The 16,612-nt window shown below is 38.4% G+C and overlaps 1 protein-coding gene across 1 annotated transcript in view; it reads left to right on the forward strand.

Moving 5' to 3' along the window:
- The window catches only part of LOC105550617 (probable ATP-dependent DNA helicase HFM1), an 86,944-nt gene that overhangs the window by 22,559 nt on the left and 47,773 nt on the right, over window positions 1–16,612 (forward strand). The gene's annotated exons all lie outside the window — the stretch shown is intronic.

Genomic DNA, 16,612 nt, shown 5'->3' on the forward strand with positions numbered 1-16,612 from the left:
CAAGAGCTCCTGACGGAAGCACTAAACATGGAAAGTAACAACCAGCACCAACCACTGCAAAAGCAGGCCAAAATATAAGGACCACTGATGCTAGGAAGAAAGTGCATCAACTAATGTTTTCATTCTTTTTTATGGCTGCATAGTAATCCATGGTTTATGTGTACCACATTTGCTTTATGCAGTCCACCATTGATGAGCATCTAGGTTGAGTCCATGTTTTGGCTATTGTGAATAGTGCTGTGATTACCATAGGTGTACACATGTCTTTATGTTAGAATAATGTATATTCCTCTGGGTATATACCCAGTAATGGGATTGCTGGGTTGAATGATAGTTCAAAGTTCTTTGAGTAGTCTTCAAACTGCTTTCCACAGTGGTTGTAGTAATTTACATTCACACCAGCACTGTGTAAGCATTGCCTTTTCTCCACAGCCTCACCAACATCTGTTATTTTTTTACTTTTTATAGTAATGGCCATTCTAACTGGTGTGAGATGATATATCATTGCAGTTTTGTTTTGCATTTTACTAGTGATGAGTGATGTTAACCATTTTTTCATACGCTTGTTGGTCACATATATGTCTTCTTTTGAGTAATGTTTGTCCTTTGCCCATTTTAAAAATAGGATTGTTTATAATTTGCTTATTAATTTGTTTAAGTTCCTTGTAGATTCTGGGTATTCGACCTTTGTCAGATGCGTGGTTTGCAAATAGTTTTTCCCATCCTGTGCATTGTCTGTTTGCTGTGTTGATAGTTTCTTTTGCTGTGCAAAACTCTTTAGTTAAATCCCACTCAACAATTTTTGGTTTTGTTACATTTGCTTTTGAAATCTTTGTCATGAAATCTTTGCCAGGACCTGTGTCCAAAATGATATTTCCTAGGGTTTCTTCTATGCTTTTTAAAAAATCATTTTAGGTTTTACATTTAAGTCTTTAGTCCATCCTGAGTTGATTTTTATATGTAATGAAAGGAAGGGGTCCAGTTTTAATCTTCTGCATATAACTAACCCATTGTCCCAGTACTATTTATTGAATAGGAATCGTTTCCCTTTTGCTAGTTTTTGTTGACTTTGTCAATGATCAGATGGTTGTAGGTGTGTGGCTTTATTTCTGGGTTTTCTAACATGCTCCATTGTTTTGTGTATCTAGTTTTGTATAGTACCATGCTGTTTTGGTTACTCTATCCTTATAGTATAGTTTGAAGTGAGGTAGTGTGATGCCTCTGGCTTTGTCTTTTTTACTTAGAATTGCTTTGACTATTCAGGCTCTTTTTTGGTTCCACATCGATTTTAGAATAATTTTTGCAAATTCTGTGAAAAATGTCATTGGTAGTTAGTTGATAGAAATAGCATTGAATCTGTAAATTGCTTTGGGCATTTTGGCCATTTTAACAATATTGATTCTTCCTATCCATCAGCATGGAATGTTTTTTACATTTGTTTGTATTGTTTCTGATTTCTTTGAGCAGTGTTTTGCAATTCTTATTGTAGGATCTTTCACCTTTCTGGTTAGCCATATTCCTAAGCATTTGATTCTTTTTGTGGCTATTGTGAGATCGTGTTCTTGATTTGGCTCTCAGCTTGCATGTTATGTATAGAAATGTTACTGACTTTTGTGCACTGATTTTGTAAACTGAAACTTTGATGAAGTTGTCTATCAGATCAAGGAGGCTTTTGGCAGAGACTCTGGTGTTTTCTAGGTATAAAATCATATCATCTGCAAAGAGAGATAGTTTGACTTCCTCTTTTCCTATTTGGGTGCCCTTTATTTCTTTCTCTTGACTGGTTGCTATGGCTAGGATTTCCAATACTGTGTTGAATAAAGTGGTGAGAGTGAGCATCCTTGTCTTGTTCTGGTTCTCAAGGGGAGTGCTTCTAGCTTTTGCCTTTTCAGTATGATGGTGGCTGTGGGTTGGTCATAGATGGCTCTTACTATTTTGTGGTATATTATTTCAATACCCAGTTTGTTGAGGGTTTTGAACATGAATGAATATTGAATTTTATCAAAAGCCTTTTCTACATCTATTGAGATAATCATGCGGTATTTGTCTTTAGTTGTGTTCAGGTGATGAATCACATTTATTGATTTGTGTATATTGAACCAACCTTTCATCCCGATAATAAAGCCTACTTCATTATGGTGGATTAACTTTTTGATGTGCTTCTGGATTTGATTTGCTAGTATTTTGTTGAGGATTTTTGCATCTATGTTCATCAGAAATATTCACCTGAAGTTTTTTTTTTTTTTTTTCATTATGCCTCTGCCAAGTTTTGGTATCCGAATGATACTGGCCTCATAGAATGAGTTAGGGAGGAGTTCCTCCTCCTCAAATGTTTGGAATAGTTTCAGTAGGATTGGTGCTAGCTCTTCTTTATATATGTGGTAGAATTTGGCTGTGAATCTGTCTGGTCCAGGGCTTTTTCTTGTTGATAGTCTTTTTATTTCTGATTCAGTTTTGAAACTTGTTATTGGTCTGTTCAGGGTTTCAGTTTCTTCCTGGATCAGTCTTGGGAGGTTGTGTTTCCAGGAATCTATCTGCCCATTTCTTCTAGGTTTTCTACTTTGTGTGTATAAAGGTGTTCATGATAGTTTGTTTTTTTGTTTTTTGATTTTTGTTTTTGTATTTCTGTGAGATTGGTGGTCTTGTCTTCTTTGTTATTTCTGATTGTGTTTATTTGTCTAATTTCTGTTTTTTTGTTTGTTTTTCTAGCTAGCAGTCTATCAATCTTACTTATTCTTTCAAAGAACCAATATCTGGTTTTGTTGATCATTTGTGTGGTTTTATGTGTCTCAATTTTGTTCAGTTCAGCTCTGATTTTGGTTATTTCTATTCCTCTGCCAGCTTTGGGGTTGATTTGCTCTTGCTTTTCTAGTTCCTTTAGGTGTGATATTAGTTAGGTTTTTAATGTGATACTTCTAGCTTTTTTGATGTATTTAGTGCCGTAAACTTTTCTCTTAACGTTGTTTTACCTGTGTATCAGAGATTCTGCTATGTTCTACCTTTGTTTTCATCAGTTACAAAGAATATCTTGATTTCTGCCTTAAGTTCATTATTTACAGAAAAGTCCTTCAGAAGCATGTTGTTTAATTTCCATATGACTTTGAAAGATCTTAGTATTGATTTCTGTTTTTACTGCATTGTGGTCTAAGAGTGTGCCTGGTACAATTTTGTTTTTTTTGAATTTGTTGAGAATTGCTTTATAACTGAGTGTGTGGTTGATTTTAAAGTATGTTTCATGTGCAGATGACAAGAATGTATATTTTGTTGTTGTTGGATAAAGTGTTCTGTAGATGTCTGTTAGGTCCGTTTGGTCAAGTGTCAAGTTTAGGTTCTGAATATTTTTATTTGTTTTCTGCCTTGATGATCTGTCTAGTACTGTCAGTGGGGTGTTGAAGCCTCCCAACATTGTGTAGGTATCTAAGTCTCTTTGTAGGTCTATAAAAATTTGTTTTATGAATCTGTGTGCTCTGGTATTAGATGCATGTATATTTAGGATAGTTAAATCTTCTTGTTGTATTGAACTTTTCATCATTATCAGTGTCCTTCTTTGTCCTGTTTGATAGTTATGGTGTAAAGTCTGTCTCGTCTGAAATTAGAATAGCAACCCCTGCTTTTTTTGTTTTCCATTTGCTTGGTAGATTTTTCTCCATCTCTTTACTTTAAGCCTGTGGGAGTCATTGCATATGAGATGTGTCTCTTGAAGACAGCATACAGTTGGGTTTTGCTTCTTTATCCAACTTGTCACTCTGTGCCTTTTAAGTAGGGTATTATAGCCTGTTTACATTCAAGGTTAATATTGATATGTGTAGATTTGTCATTATGTTGTTATGTAGACTTGTTATGTTATGTAGTTGCTTTATAGTGTCAATGGTCTAGATACTAAAGTGTGTCTTTGTGGTGGCCAGTAATGGTCTTTCATTTCTATGTTTAGTACTGTGTTAAGGACCTCTCATAAGGCAGGTCTGGTGCAAACAACTCCCTTTGCTTATCTGAAAAGGATTTTGTTTCTCCTTCATTGATGAAGCTTAGTTTGGCTGGATATGAAATTTTTGGTTGGAGTTTCTTTTCTTTAAGAATGCCAAAGCTGGGCACAGTGACTCATGCCTGTAATCCTGGCACTTTGGGAGGCTGAGGCAGGAGGATTACTTGAGCCCAGGAGTTTGAGACCAGTCTGAGCAATATTGTGACACCTTGTCTCCCCAAAAAATTTTTCTAAAAATTAGCTGAGCATGACGACATGTGCCTGTAGTCCCAGCTACTTAGGATGCTGAGGTGGCAGGATCACTTGAACCTGGGAGAAGGAGGTTGCAGTGAGCGAAGATTGCACCACTGCCATCCATCCTGGGTGACAGAGTAAGACCCTGTCAAAGAAAATGCTTAATATAGGCCCTCAAACTCTTCTGGCATGTAGGATTTTTGCTGAAAGATCTGCTGTTAGCTTTGTATGTTTCCCTTTGTAGGTAACCTACCCCTTCTGTCTAGCTGCCCTTAATATTTTTTCTTTCCTATTGACCTTGGAGAATATCATGACTGTGTCTAAGAGGATGGCTGTTCTATGTAGTATCTCACTGGGGCTCTCTGAATTTTCTGAGTTTGAATGTTGACCCCTCTAGCAAGGTCAGGGAAATGTTTTGAACCGTGTTCTCCATTATATTTTCCAAGTTTCTTGCTCGCTCTCTCCCTCTCTTTCAGGGCTACCAATGAGTTTTAAATTTTGGTCTCTACATAATCCCGTATTTCTTGGGGATTTTGTTCATTCTTTTTTATTCTTTTTTCTGTATTTTTCTCCGACTGAGTAGGTTTGAAGACCTGGTTTTTGAACTCTGAGATTCTTTCCTCAGCTTGGTTTATTCTGCTGTTAATATTTCCAATTGTATTATGAAATTCTTGCAGTGAGTTTTTCAGCTCTATCAGATCAGTTTGGTTCTTTCTTAAAACGGCTATTTTGTCTTTCGCCTGTTGATCATTTTACTGGGTTCCTTAGATTTCTTGGGTTGGGCTTCAACTTTCTGCTGAACCTTGATGATCTTCATTGCCATCCAGAGTCTGAATTCTAGGTCTGTCATTTCAGCCACTTCAGCCTGGTTAAGAACCATTGCTAGGGAGCTATGTGGTTGTCTGAAAGTAAGAAAACACTCTGGCATTTTGAGTTGCCAGAGTTCTTGCTTTCTGGCAAGAACATCAGCCCAGACAAATTGTTTTTCGTCTGTCTGGGCTGATGTTCCTTTACTATTTGAAGTTGCTGTCCTTCAGATGGGGCTTTTTCCTTTATATTCCTTGATGCCATTGAGATTTACTGTGGCATAAGTCGGGTTTAGTTGACTGGCTTTGTTTCTGGATGATTTGAGAGGGTTCGGGCTCAGCTTAGTGCTCCTGGGCTGCATGTTCGTGGCTTTTGTTTGCTGGCCCCTTGAGGTTAAGTTCCTCCTGTACTGGAGGGTTAGAGGTGTTCCTGGTTCACTGGCAACCACACTTCAATGCGGCAGTGGCAGAAGGGTCCACACTCATGTGTAATGCCAATAGTGGCTGGGTAGTAGCACAGTGAGGTCTGGGCATGTGCACCAGTGGTGGTGGCACAGCAGGGTCCATGTTTGCAGTGTATCAGCAGTGGCAAGACAGCAGCATAGTGGGGTCTGCATGTACCAGTGGTGCACTGGTGGGGGTGGGGCTGTGGTGCCAAGGTCCTTGCACCATGTGCATGCTAGTAAAGCGATTTGGGGAGGCCATGGTTGAGTCATGCCAGCAGAGTAGTTGGGGGAGGCTGCAGACAGATGTGTGCTGGCAAAGCAGTGTGAGGAGGCTGTTGGTGGGTGTGCATCGGCAGGGTCCATCTGATGGTTAAGTGGCACGTGCTGGTTAAGGAGCTATGGTGGTGGCCACCAGGAAGTACCCCAGTTGGGCATCTGAGGCCACATTGCAAGTGAGCACAAAAGGGGCTAGCAGACAGGGGGCACTCAGATAAGACTGGCCCCATCACATGGACAAGACTGCCCTGCTCTGTCTAGCTCCAACAGTCAACAGAGGCCGAAGCCACTGAGAGGAGCATGGCAGGCCTTGGGGGCTTGGCGTTGCTGACTATACTCCACTATAGCCATTCCTGTGCCAAACCCTTTGGGCTCCACACAGGGTGGAGTCTTCTCCCTGCCACTTCTCCAGGCAGTTCTCTCTGCCAACTTAAGTGTCTGCGGAGGTCATGAGGTCTTCTGCATCTAAGATTCCAGAGGTCCATGACAAGAGTGGGCCGCTCCTCACCTCTTTAACTCACCCCTTCCCCAGGAGCCACCAGGGGCTGGGAATGAGTCCTGGTACTTGGCAGCCCAGTGCAGTGTTCCCAGCTTCTACCCAGGGTCTGTGTCCTCCCTCCAACCACCCTCAATGACTTCCTTCTGCAGATCTGCTTCGAGTGTGCTGGTCTTCCTGATGGTCTGGTCTCTTGGTGGGAGATGCTCTTCCTGGCTGTGTCTAGTCGACTGTCTTGTTTCTCCTCCTCTTTTCTCAGTTCCTGGAGGATGGAAGCCTGAGTTAAGTGTGCCAACATGATCAGATTCTCTTGGGTGTTCTCTTCCTTTACACACAGTCACCTTCTTGCTGTGTGCTCACATGATTTCTTATTTGTGCATGTAATTTCTTGGCTTTTCTGGTGTTCCAGAGTTCTCCCTATGGATCTCCTAGTATCTGCAGGTCACAGGGTGACAGAGGCTGCAGCCAAGTCACCTGAGGCCTCCCAGAAAAAAGGGGATGCAACACTGCAGACGGGACTCTGAGCTTCCCCATCAAATTGTGGAAGATGCTACACCATGCTGGGTTTGTAATTTCTTAGCCTGTTATTAATGTAGATGTAATTTTCTTATATAGTATTTCTAATTAATTCATTTTTATGACTTCTTATTCCTTCATATTACTTATACTTTATTTTGTCTCTTTGAGTTTATTTTTTGTATATCAGTTTTTAGTTTGTATGTTCCTATAATTCTGCTTCATATAGTTTTTGCTTTTTATGTTGTAATCATAATACTCAAGTATCTAGGTATTTTCATCTGTATGTTTGAATTGAGGTTTTTACCTGTTTTGTCAGGTAATGTGTACTGAGAGAAGGGTTCAAAAGGCCAATTTTTTTTCTCTTCAGCTGTTCTTGTACATGTGCAGATGTGCAGGTTTGTTACAGGTAAACATGTGGCGTGGTGTTTTGCTGCACAGATCATACCATCGCCTACGTATCAACCAGCATCCATTACCTATTCTTCCTGGTGCTCTCCTTCCCCTCGCCCTCCCCAACAGGCCCCAGTGTGTGTTGTTCCCCACAATGTGTCCAGGTGTTCTCATTGTTCAGCTCCCAGTTATAAGTGAGAACATGCGGTGCTTGTTTTCTGTTCCTGTGTTAGTTGGCTGAGGATAACGGCTTCCAGCTCCATCCATTTCCCTGCAAAGGACATATCTCATTCCTTTTCATGGATGCATAGTATTCCATTGTGTATATGTACCACGTTTTCTTTATGCAGTCTTTCATTTATGGGGATTTAGGTTGATACCATGTCTTTGATACTGTGAATAGTGCTGCAGTGAACATACGTGTGCATGTCTCTTTACAAAAGAATGATTTGTATTCCTTTGGGTATATACCCAGTAATGGGATTGCTGGATCAAATGGTATTTCTGGTTCTAGGTCTTACAGGAATCACCACACTGTCTTCCACAGTGGTTGAAGTTATTTACACTCCCACCAACAGTGTAGAAGCATTCCTTTTAATCTGCAACCTTCCCGCCTTCTGTTGTTGAATTTCTACTGTGAATTTAAGAAAGATTAACCTTCTAAAGATAGGTGGTAACTGCAAGAGTCTACAAGAGTCATTAAACTGGGATGCAGATCTTACCTCTTTGAAGGATAGGGATAGAGGGAAAGAAGAAAGGAAGGGATAGAGGGAAGTAGAAAGGAAGGGATGGAGATAAGGAGGGAAAGGGAAGGAGGATAGGAAGGAATGTGAGGGGAGGGAGGGAGGGAACGTGGTGGGGCAGAGAGGGAGAAAGTATGGGAGGAAGGAAGGATGGGATGGAGGAAGGGATGTTTTTAGACAACTTATAATTGAATCCAGTAACTCTGGAAGGAAGAGAGAAGGAAAGGAGGGAGGGAGAGGGAGATAGATCTTAGCCTGCAAGGAGGGAGGGAGGCAGGGATCTTAGCTTGCAAGAAGGGAGGGAGGAGGGGAAGGCAGGAGGGATTTTAGCCTCCAAGGAGGATGGGAGAGAGAAAGCCCTTGGAGGATCTTAATTGCAAGGAGGGAAGGAGAAAGGGAGAGAGGGAGGGAGAGAGGGGTCTTAGCCTGCAATGCAATCCAAAGAACATTTGGCAAAGTTGATAGGAACTCTCATAGATCTACCTTAGCATCCCTGCTGTACTCAGTCATTCGTTGGGGGCATCTCATAAAAGTATGATCTCGGTGTAAACATGATGATGATTCAGAGCAGAGCAACTGGGGCCATCAGCCACTGACACTTCTTGCAGTAGGAGGTCTGAAGGGTACATTCTCATGACCCCCATGCTCCCCACCACTCTATTTTATGACCTTTACTTTGAATTATCCTGAATTTCCTATGAGAATATTAATCTTTCAGTAGCTATATTGATAGCAAGTTGTTTCTTTATTTCCTCCCTTTACTTGCAAATCTTTAAAAATTTCTTTTCATTCTCTCTGCTTTGACTCATTTTCCTTATGCTTTCCTTTCTAGGTTATGTTTTTCTGTCTTACCTAGGAAAGCTTCATCTCTACTAATAAGCCAACAAGTATTAAGTCTTTTCTTAAAACCTTTCATTTTCTCTAGCAGAAAGAGACCTTATATTAACTTATAAATTTCTAGGGTAAGAGGACCATCTTTAAATATACTGCAATGGTTAACTAGTTCCCTTGATAATCATAATCTTGATATCTCACACACTTCTCTCAGAAGCTCCCTTTTATGAACTAATCCATTATTCTCATGTTAGCTGAACATAGTCACCAGTCTCCTAATTGAGAGCCTGGCTACTTCTCTATTCCTTATTGTTAGTTTTATCTATTGTACCATGTCCTTGATGCTTGTAACTCTGTTGGAATGCCAAAAATCTTTTCTTCTTCAGCAAAACATTTAGCACATACATAAATGTTAGCCCTTTCCTCGAGAAGCAGTATGCTACTTTCTTCTTCCCAGCTGTTTTCTGTGTGTTCATAAGGCTTGAAATTCTTTGGAATGTTTTCAGACAACTTGTAATTGAATCCAGTAACCTGTTTCTTTTTTTGTTTGTTTGTTTGTTTGGTTTTGTTTTTGAGATAGGGAGTCTTGCTATGTCAACCCAGGCTAGAGTGCAGTGGCACAATCTTGACTCACTGCAACCTCCACTTTCTGGGTTCAAGCGATTCTCCTGCCTCAGCCTCCCGAGTAGCTGAGATTACAGGTGCCTGCCACTGCACCCAGCTAATTTTTGTATTTTTAGTAGAGACAGGGTTTCATCGTCTTGACCAGGCTGGTCTCGAACTCCAGACCTCATGATCCACCCGCCTCGGCCTCGCAAAGTGCTCAGATTACAGGTGTGAGCCAACGCGCCCGGCCGAATCCAGTAACCTCTTAAGTGAATTCCGTTTCATCAGTTACTTACCCCCACTTCTCCCATACTCTTACCCACAACCAATCTGCTGTTCTTTTTCTGAAATAACTTATTTTCAGAATCCAATTTAATTAAAATATTGCTCAAGAATTTTAAGTGATCACCTGTTATTTTACAAATCAAATCCAAAATATAACCTCTTTTAATATCATTTGAGGGCTCTTTCAGGGCCTCTCTAGTCTATCATTAGTCTTGTTTTAATAATAAAATTAGGTAACACTTATAAAATATTAGGCACCATGCTAAGTACTATATACCTGTTTTTAATTGCACCTAATCTTCTCCACAACAAACTTCTGTGGTGGGTAGTTTTATTATTCCCCCATTACATTAAGAAACTGGTCACGTAACTTGTACATGATCACTTGCCTACCTTATAAGAGGAGGAGCAGGGATTCTAATCAACTCTGTTTGATCAGGACTCATAATCACTATCAAGCTATATGTTTTTCCAGCCATCATTATAGTATTCTAATGATAGTCTTTCTAACTTTACTCTTTGGATAAACAGTATTTTCCCCAAGGTCATAATGGCATTATTTCCTCTCTACCAAAGCATATTAGTCACTTAAAAAACCCTTCTGAAGACCCATTATTTGTAGTAGGCCATTCTACACTGACCATTCCTCTTAGATTTGATTTCCTCCATACTCAGGTTTTTATGTAAATACTAACGTTAGCCGATTTTTTGTCCTCTAGGTACTTGGCATGTGATTATCTTCCAACCAACCTGTAAGTTCTGGAGATTGTGTCTTCTACATTTTTTGGTGTGTCTTTTGTGCCTGGTGGCATTACAGGCACAAAGTGCATGTTAAGAAAATATTTTAAATTATTTTTAATTTTTTGTGGGTAAATAGTAAGTATATATTTATAGAGTTCATGAGATATTTTGGTACAGGTATGCAATGCGTATAATCATATCATGGAAAATCCATCCCCTCAAGCATTTATCCTTTGTGTTACAGGCAAGCAAATTATACTCTTCAAGTTATATTAAAATGTACAGTCAAATTATTATTGACTATAGTCACCCTATTATGCTATCAAATACTGGGTCTTATTCATTGTTTCTGTTTTTTGTTTTTTGTTTTTTTCCTTCTTTGTACCCATTAACCATCCCCACCAACCTCCTCTCCACCCTCCCACTACCCTTCCCAGCCTCTGGTAACCATCTTCCTACTCTCTATGTCCATGAGTTCAATTATTTTGATTTTCAGATTCCACAAATAAGTAAGAACATGCAATGTTGGTCTTTCTGTGCCTGGCTTATTTCACTTAGCATAATGACCTGGGCTTCCATCCATGTTGTTGCAAATGATAGGATCTCATTCTTTCTGTGGCTAATACTCCATTGTGTGTATGTACCACATTTTCTTTATCCATTCATCTGTTGATGAACACTAAGTTACTTCCAAATCTTGGCTATTGTGAACAGTGCTGCAATAAACACTGAGAGTGTAGATAACTCTTTGATATAATGATTTCCTTTCTTTTGGGTGTATACTCAGCAGTGGGATTGCTGGATCATATAGTAGCTCTTTTTTTAGTTTTTTGAGGAACCTCCAATATATTTTATCCATTGTAGTTGTACTAATTTACATTCCCACCAATAGTGTATAAGGGTTCCCTTTTCTTCACGTCTTCACCAGCATTTATTATTGCCTGTTATTTGGATAAAAGCCATTTAACTGGGGTGAGATGATATCTCATTGTACTTTTGATTTGCATTTCTCTGATGATCAGTGATGTTGAGCACCTTTTCATATGCCTGTTTATTGTTTGTATGTCTTCTTTTGAGAAATGTTGATTCAAATCTTTTGCCCATTTTTCAACTGGATTATTAGATTTTTTCCTATAGAGTTGTTTGAGCTCCTTATATATTCTGGGTATTAATATTTTGTTAGATGGGTAGTTTGCAAATATTTTCTCCCATTCTGTGGGTTTTCTCTTCACTTTGTTGATTATTTCCTTTGCTGTGTAGAAGATTTTTAACTTGATATGTTCCCATTTGTCCATTTTTGGTTGCCTGTGCTTGTGGGGTATTACTCAAGAAATTTTTGCCCAGACCAGTGGCCTGGAGAGTTTCCCTAATATTTTCATGTAGTAGTTTTGTAGTTTGAGTTGTTAGATTTAAGTATTTACTCCATTTTGATTTGATTTTTATATATGTCAAGAGATAGGGAGTCTAGTTTCATTTTTCTCCATGTGGATATCCAGTTTTCCCAGCACCTTTTATTGAGGAGACTGTCTTCCCTAATGTATGTACTTGGCACCTTTGTCAAAAATGAGTTCACTGGATGTGTATGGATGTCTTTCTGGGTTCTTTATTCTGTTTCGTTGATCAATGTGTCTGTTTTATGCCAGTACCATGCTGTTTTGGTTACTATAGCTCTGTAGTATAGTTTGAAATCAGGTGTTGTGATTCCTCCAGTTTTGTTCTTTTTGCTTAGATTAGCTTTGGCTATTCTGGATCTTTTGTAGTTCCATATAAATTTCAGGATTTTTTTTTTCTCTTTCTGTGAAGAATGTCATTGGTATTTTGATAGGGATTGCACCGAATCTCTGGATTGCTCTGTGTAGTATGGAAATTTTAACAATATTGATTTTTCCAATCCATGAACATGGAATATTTTTTCATTTCTTGGTGTCCTCTTCAGTTTCTTTCATCAGTGTTTTATAGTTTTTGTGTTTTCTTGTTTGTTTGTTTTTGAGATGGAGTCTCCCTCTGTCGCCCAGGCTAGAGTGCAGTGGTGTGATCTCGGCTCATTGCAACCTCCGCCTCTCATGTTCAAGCAATTCTCCTGCCTCAGCCTCCTGAGTAGGTGGGATTATAGGCGCCTGCCATCACGTCCAGCTAATTTTTGTATTTTTAATAGAGATGGGGTTTCGCCATGTTGGCCAGGCTAGTCTCAAACTCCTGACTTCAAGTGATCTGCCCGCCTTTGTCTTCCAAAGTGCTGGGATTACAGGCGTGAGCCACTGCAATCAAACAGTGTTTTATAGTTTTAATTACAAAGATCTTTCACTTCTTTCATTAATTTCTAGATATTTAATTTTAGTTGTGGCTGTTATAAATGGGATTACTTTTTTATTTCTTTTTCAGCGTTTTCACTGTTGGCATATAGGAATGCTACTGATTTTTGTATGTCGATGTTGTATCCTGCAACGTTACTGAATTTGTCTATTATTTCTGACAGTTTTCTTGTGGATTCTTTATGTTTTTCCAAATATAAGATTATTTCATCTGCAAACAAGGATAATTTGACTTCTTCCTTTCCAAGTTGAATGTCCTTTATTTATTTCTCCTATCTGATTGCTACAGCTAGGACTTCCAATACTATGGTGAATAACAGTGGTGAAAGTGGGCATCCTTGTCATATTCCATATCTTAGAGGAAAGTTTTTCCATTTGTCCCCATTCAGTATGATACTAGCTGTGGGTCATGATAGATGGTTTTATTATTCCTTCTATACCCAGTTTTTTGAGGATATTTATCATGAATGGATGTTGAATTTTATCAAATGCTTTTTCAGCATCAATAGTGATTTTTGTTCTTTATTGTCTTGATATGATGTATCACATTGGTTGATTTGCATATGTTGAACTATCCTTGCATCCCTGGGATAAACCCCACTTAATCATGTTGAATAATCTTTTCAGTGTGTTGTTGAATTTGGTTTGCTAGTATTTTGTTGAGGGTTTTTGCATCAATATTCATCAAAGATATTGGCCTCTAGTTTCCCTTTTTTGATATGTCTTTGTCTGGTTGTGGTATCAGGGTAATAACGTCCTAGTAGAGTAAGTTTGGAAGTATTCCCTCCTCCTCTATTTTTTGAAACAGTTTGAGTAGGATTTGTGTTAGTTCTTTAATTGTTTGGTAGAATTCAGCAGTGAAGCCATTGAGTCCCAGGCTTCTCTTTATAGGGAGACTTTATCATGGCTTCAGTGTCATTACTTACTATTTTTCTGTTCAGCTTTTGGGTTTCTTCATGGTTCAATTTTAGTAGGTTGTATGTGTCTAGGAATTTGCTCATTTCTTCTAGATTTTCCAATTTATTGGCTTTTCCAACTTAGTGGCTCCTAGTAGCCACTAATGATCCTTTGAATTTGTATGGTATCAGTTGTAATGCCTCCTTTTTCATCTCTGATTTTATTTATTTGGATCTTTTCTTTTTCTTCTTAGTCTAGCTGAAGGTTTGTCAATGTTGTTAAACTTTTCTGAAAACCAATACTCTTGTTTCATTGGTCTTTTGTATTGTTTCCTTCATTTCAATTTTATTTCCGCTCTGATATTTATTATTTCTTTTCTTCTGCTAATTTTGTGTTTGATTAGAACTTGCTTTTCTGGTTCTTTAAGATGCATCATTAAGTTTTTTATTTGACATGTTTCTTCTTTTTTGATGTAGGCACTTGTAGCAAGAAACTTTCCTCTTCATACTACTTTTGCTGTATCCTATTGGCTTTGGTATGTTGTGTTTCCATTATTATTTGTTTCAAGAAATTTTTCAATTTTCATCTGAATTTCTTCATTGACCTACTGCTCATTTAGGAGCATGTTGTTTAATTTCTATGTATTTGTGTAGTTTCCAGAATTATTTTTGCTATTTATTTCTAGTTTTATTCCAGAAGATGCTTGATATTATTTCAATTTTTAAAACTGTTTTAAGATCTGTTTTGTGACCTAACATATGGTCTCTCCTTGAATGGCCCATGTGCTGATGAGAAAGATGTGTATTCTGTAGCTGTTGGATGAAATGTTTTGTAAATATCTATTAGGTCCATTTGGTCTATAGTGCAGATTAAATTTGATGTTTCTTTGTTGATTTTCTGTGTGGATGATCTGTTCAGTGCTGAAAGTGGGGTGTTGAAGTCTCCAGCTATCATCATATTGGGGCCTATATCTCTCTTTATCTCTAATAATATTTGCTTTATATATCTGGGTGCTCCTCAATACAGCTTCCACCTCCCAAGCTCAAGCAACCCTCCTACCTCAGCCCCCGAAGTAACTGGGATCACAGGCATGTGCCACCATTCCTGATTAATTTTTTTGTAGTTTTGGTAGAGATGGGGTTTTGCCATGTTGCTCACACTTGTCTCAAAGTGCTGAGTTCAGGAAATCCTCCTGCCTTGGCCTTGCAAATTTCTTGGGATTACAGGCGTGACCCGTTCTGCCCAGCCTCAGTCTGTGTATTTTTATTGGAGAGTTTAGTCCATTTACATTCAATGTTGTTATTGATAAGTAGGAACTTACTCCTGACATTTTGTTACTTGTTTTCTGGTTGTTTTACAGTCTTCTCTTCCTTCTCTCTGTCTTTCCTGTCTTACGTTCAGTGAAGGTGATTTTCTCTGGTGGCATGCTTTAATTTCTTGCTTTTTATTGTTCGTGTGTCTGTTTTATGTTTTTCAATTTGAGGTTACCATGGGGTTTGCAAATCCTGTCTTATAAACCATTATTTCACATTGATGATAACACTGATTGCCTAAACAAGCAAACAAAAATGTAAAAAGAAAAATAATAAACACTCTACACTTTAACTTCTACCCCATGCTTTTTACCTTCTTCTTGTTTCCCTTTACATCTTATTATTCTATGTCTTGGAAAGCTGTTGTAGCTATTATTTTTGATTGCTTCATTATTTAGTCTATTTAAGTCAAGACAAGTTTACACACCACAATTACAGTGTTATAATATTCTGGTTTTCTGTGTGCTTACTATAACCAGTGAGTTTTGTACTTTCAAATGATTTTTTTCTTGCTCATTAACATCCTTTTCTTTCAGATTGAAGAACTTCCTTTAACATTTCTTAGAGGACAGGTCTGGTGTTGATGAAATCCCTCAGCTTTTGTTTGTCTCGGAAGGTCTTTATTTCACCTTCACCATTAAAGGATATTTTCACCAGACATACTATTCTAGAGTAAAAGGGTTTTTTTTTTTTTTTTCTTTAGCACTTTAAATATGTCATGCCACTCTCTCATGGCCTGTAAGGTTTCCACTGAAAAGTCTGCTGCCAGACACATTGGAGCTCCATTGTATGTTATTTATTTCTTCCTGCTCTTAGGATCCTTTCTTTATCCTTGACCTTTGGGAGTTTGATTATTAAATACCATGAGGTAGCCTTCTTTGGGTTAAATCTGCTTGATATTCTATAACATTCTTTTATTTGAATGTTGATATCTTTCTCTGTGTTTGGGATGTTCTCTGATACTATGCCTTTGAATAAACTTTCTACCCCCATCTCTTTCTATACCTCTTCTTTAAGGCCAATAACTCTTAGATTTGCCCTTTTGAGGCTATTTTCCATATCTTGTAGGTGTGCTTCATTTTTTTTAAATTATTTTTTCTTTTGTCTCCTCTGACTATGTATTTCCAAATAGCCTGTCTTCAAGCTCACTTATTCTTTCTTCTCTGACGCATTCTTCAGCATGTCATTGCATTTTTCAACTCTAGGATTTCTGTTTAATTCTTTTTGATTATTTCAATCTTTTTGTTAAATTTATCTGATAGAATTCTGAATCCTTCCTCTGTGTTTTCTTGAATTTCTTTGAGTTTCTTTAAAACAGCTATTTTGAATTCTCTGTCTGAAAGGTCATATATCTCTCTTTTTCTAGGATTGATTCCTCCTGCCTTATTTAGTTCATTTTGGTGAAGGTCATGTTTTCCTGGAGGTGTTCGTTGGTGTCTGAGCATTCAGAAGCTAGGTATTTATTCTAGTCTTCACAGTCTGGGCTTGTTTTTGCCTCTCCTTCTTGAGAAGACTTTCCAGGTATTCACAGGAACTTTGTCCATAAACCCAATTATGCTGTGGTTTATGCAGATTCGTAGACCTACCACCTCGGTGGTCATGGATAAGACCGAGAAGAATTCTCTGGGCTAGCAAAGACTCTTGTTTTTTTCCCTTACTTTCTCCCAAAAATACTGATTCTGTCTCTGTGCTGAGCCACTTGTAGTTGGGGCTATGCTGATGTAAGCACTCT

This window comes from Mandrillus leucophaeus, unplaced genomic scaffold, assembly GCF_000951045.1.
Source record: "Mandrillus leucophaeus isolate KB7577 unplaced genomic scaffold, Mleu.le_1.0 Scaffold492, whole genome shotgun sequence".
Lineage (NCBI taxonomy): Eukaryota > Metazoa > Chordata > Mammalia > Primates > Cercopithecidae > Mandrillus > Mandrillus leucophaeus.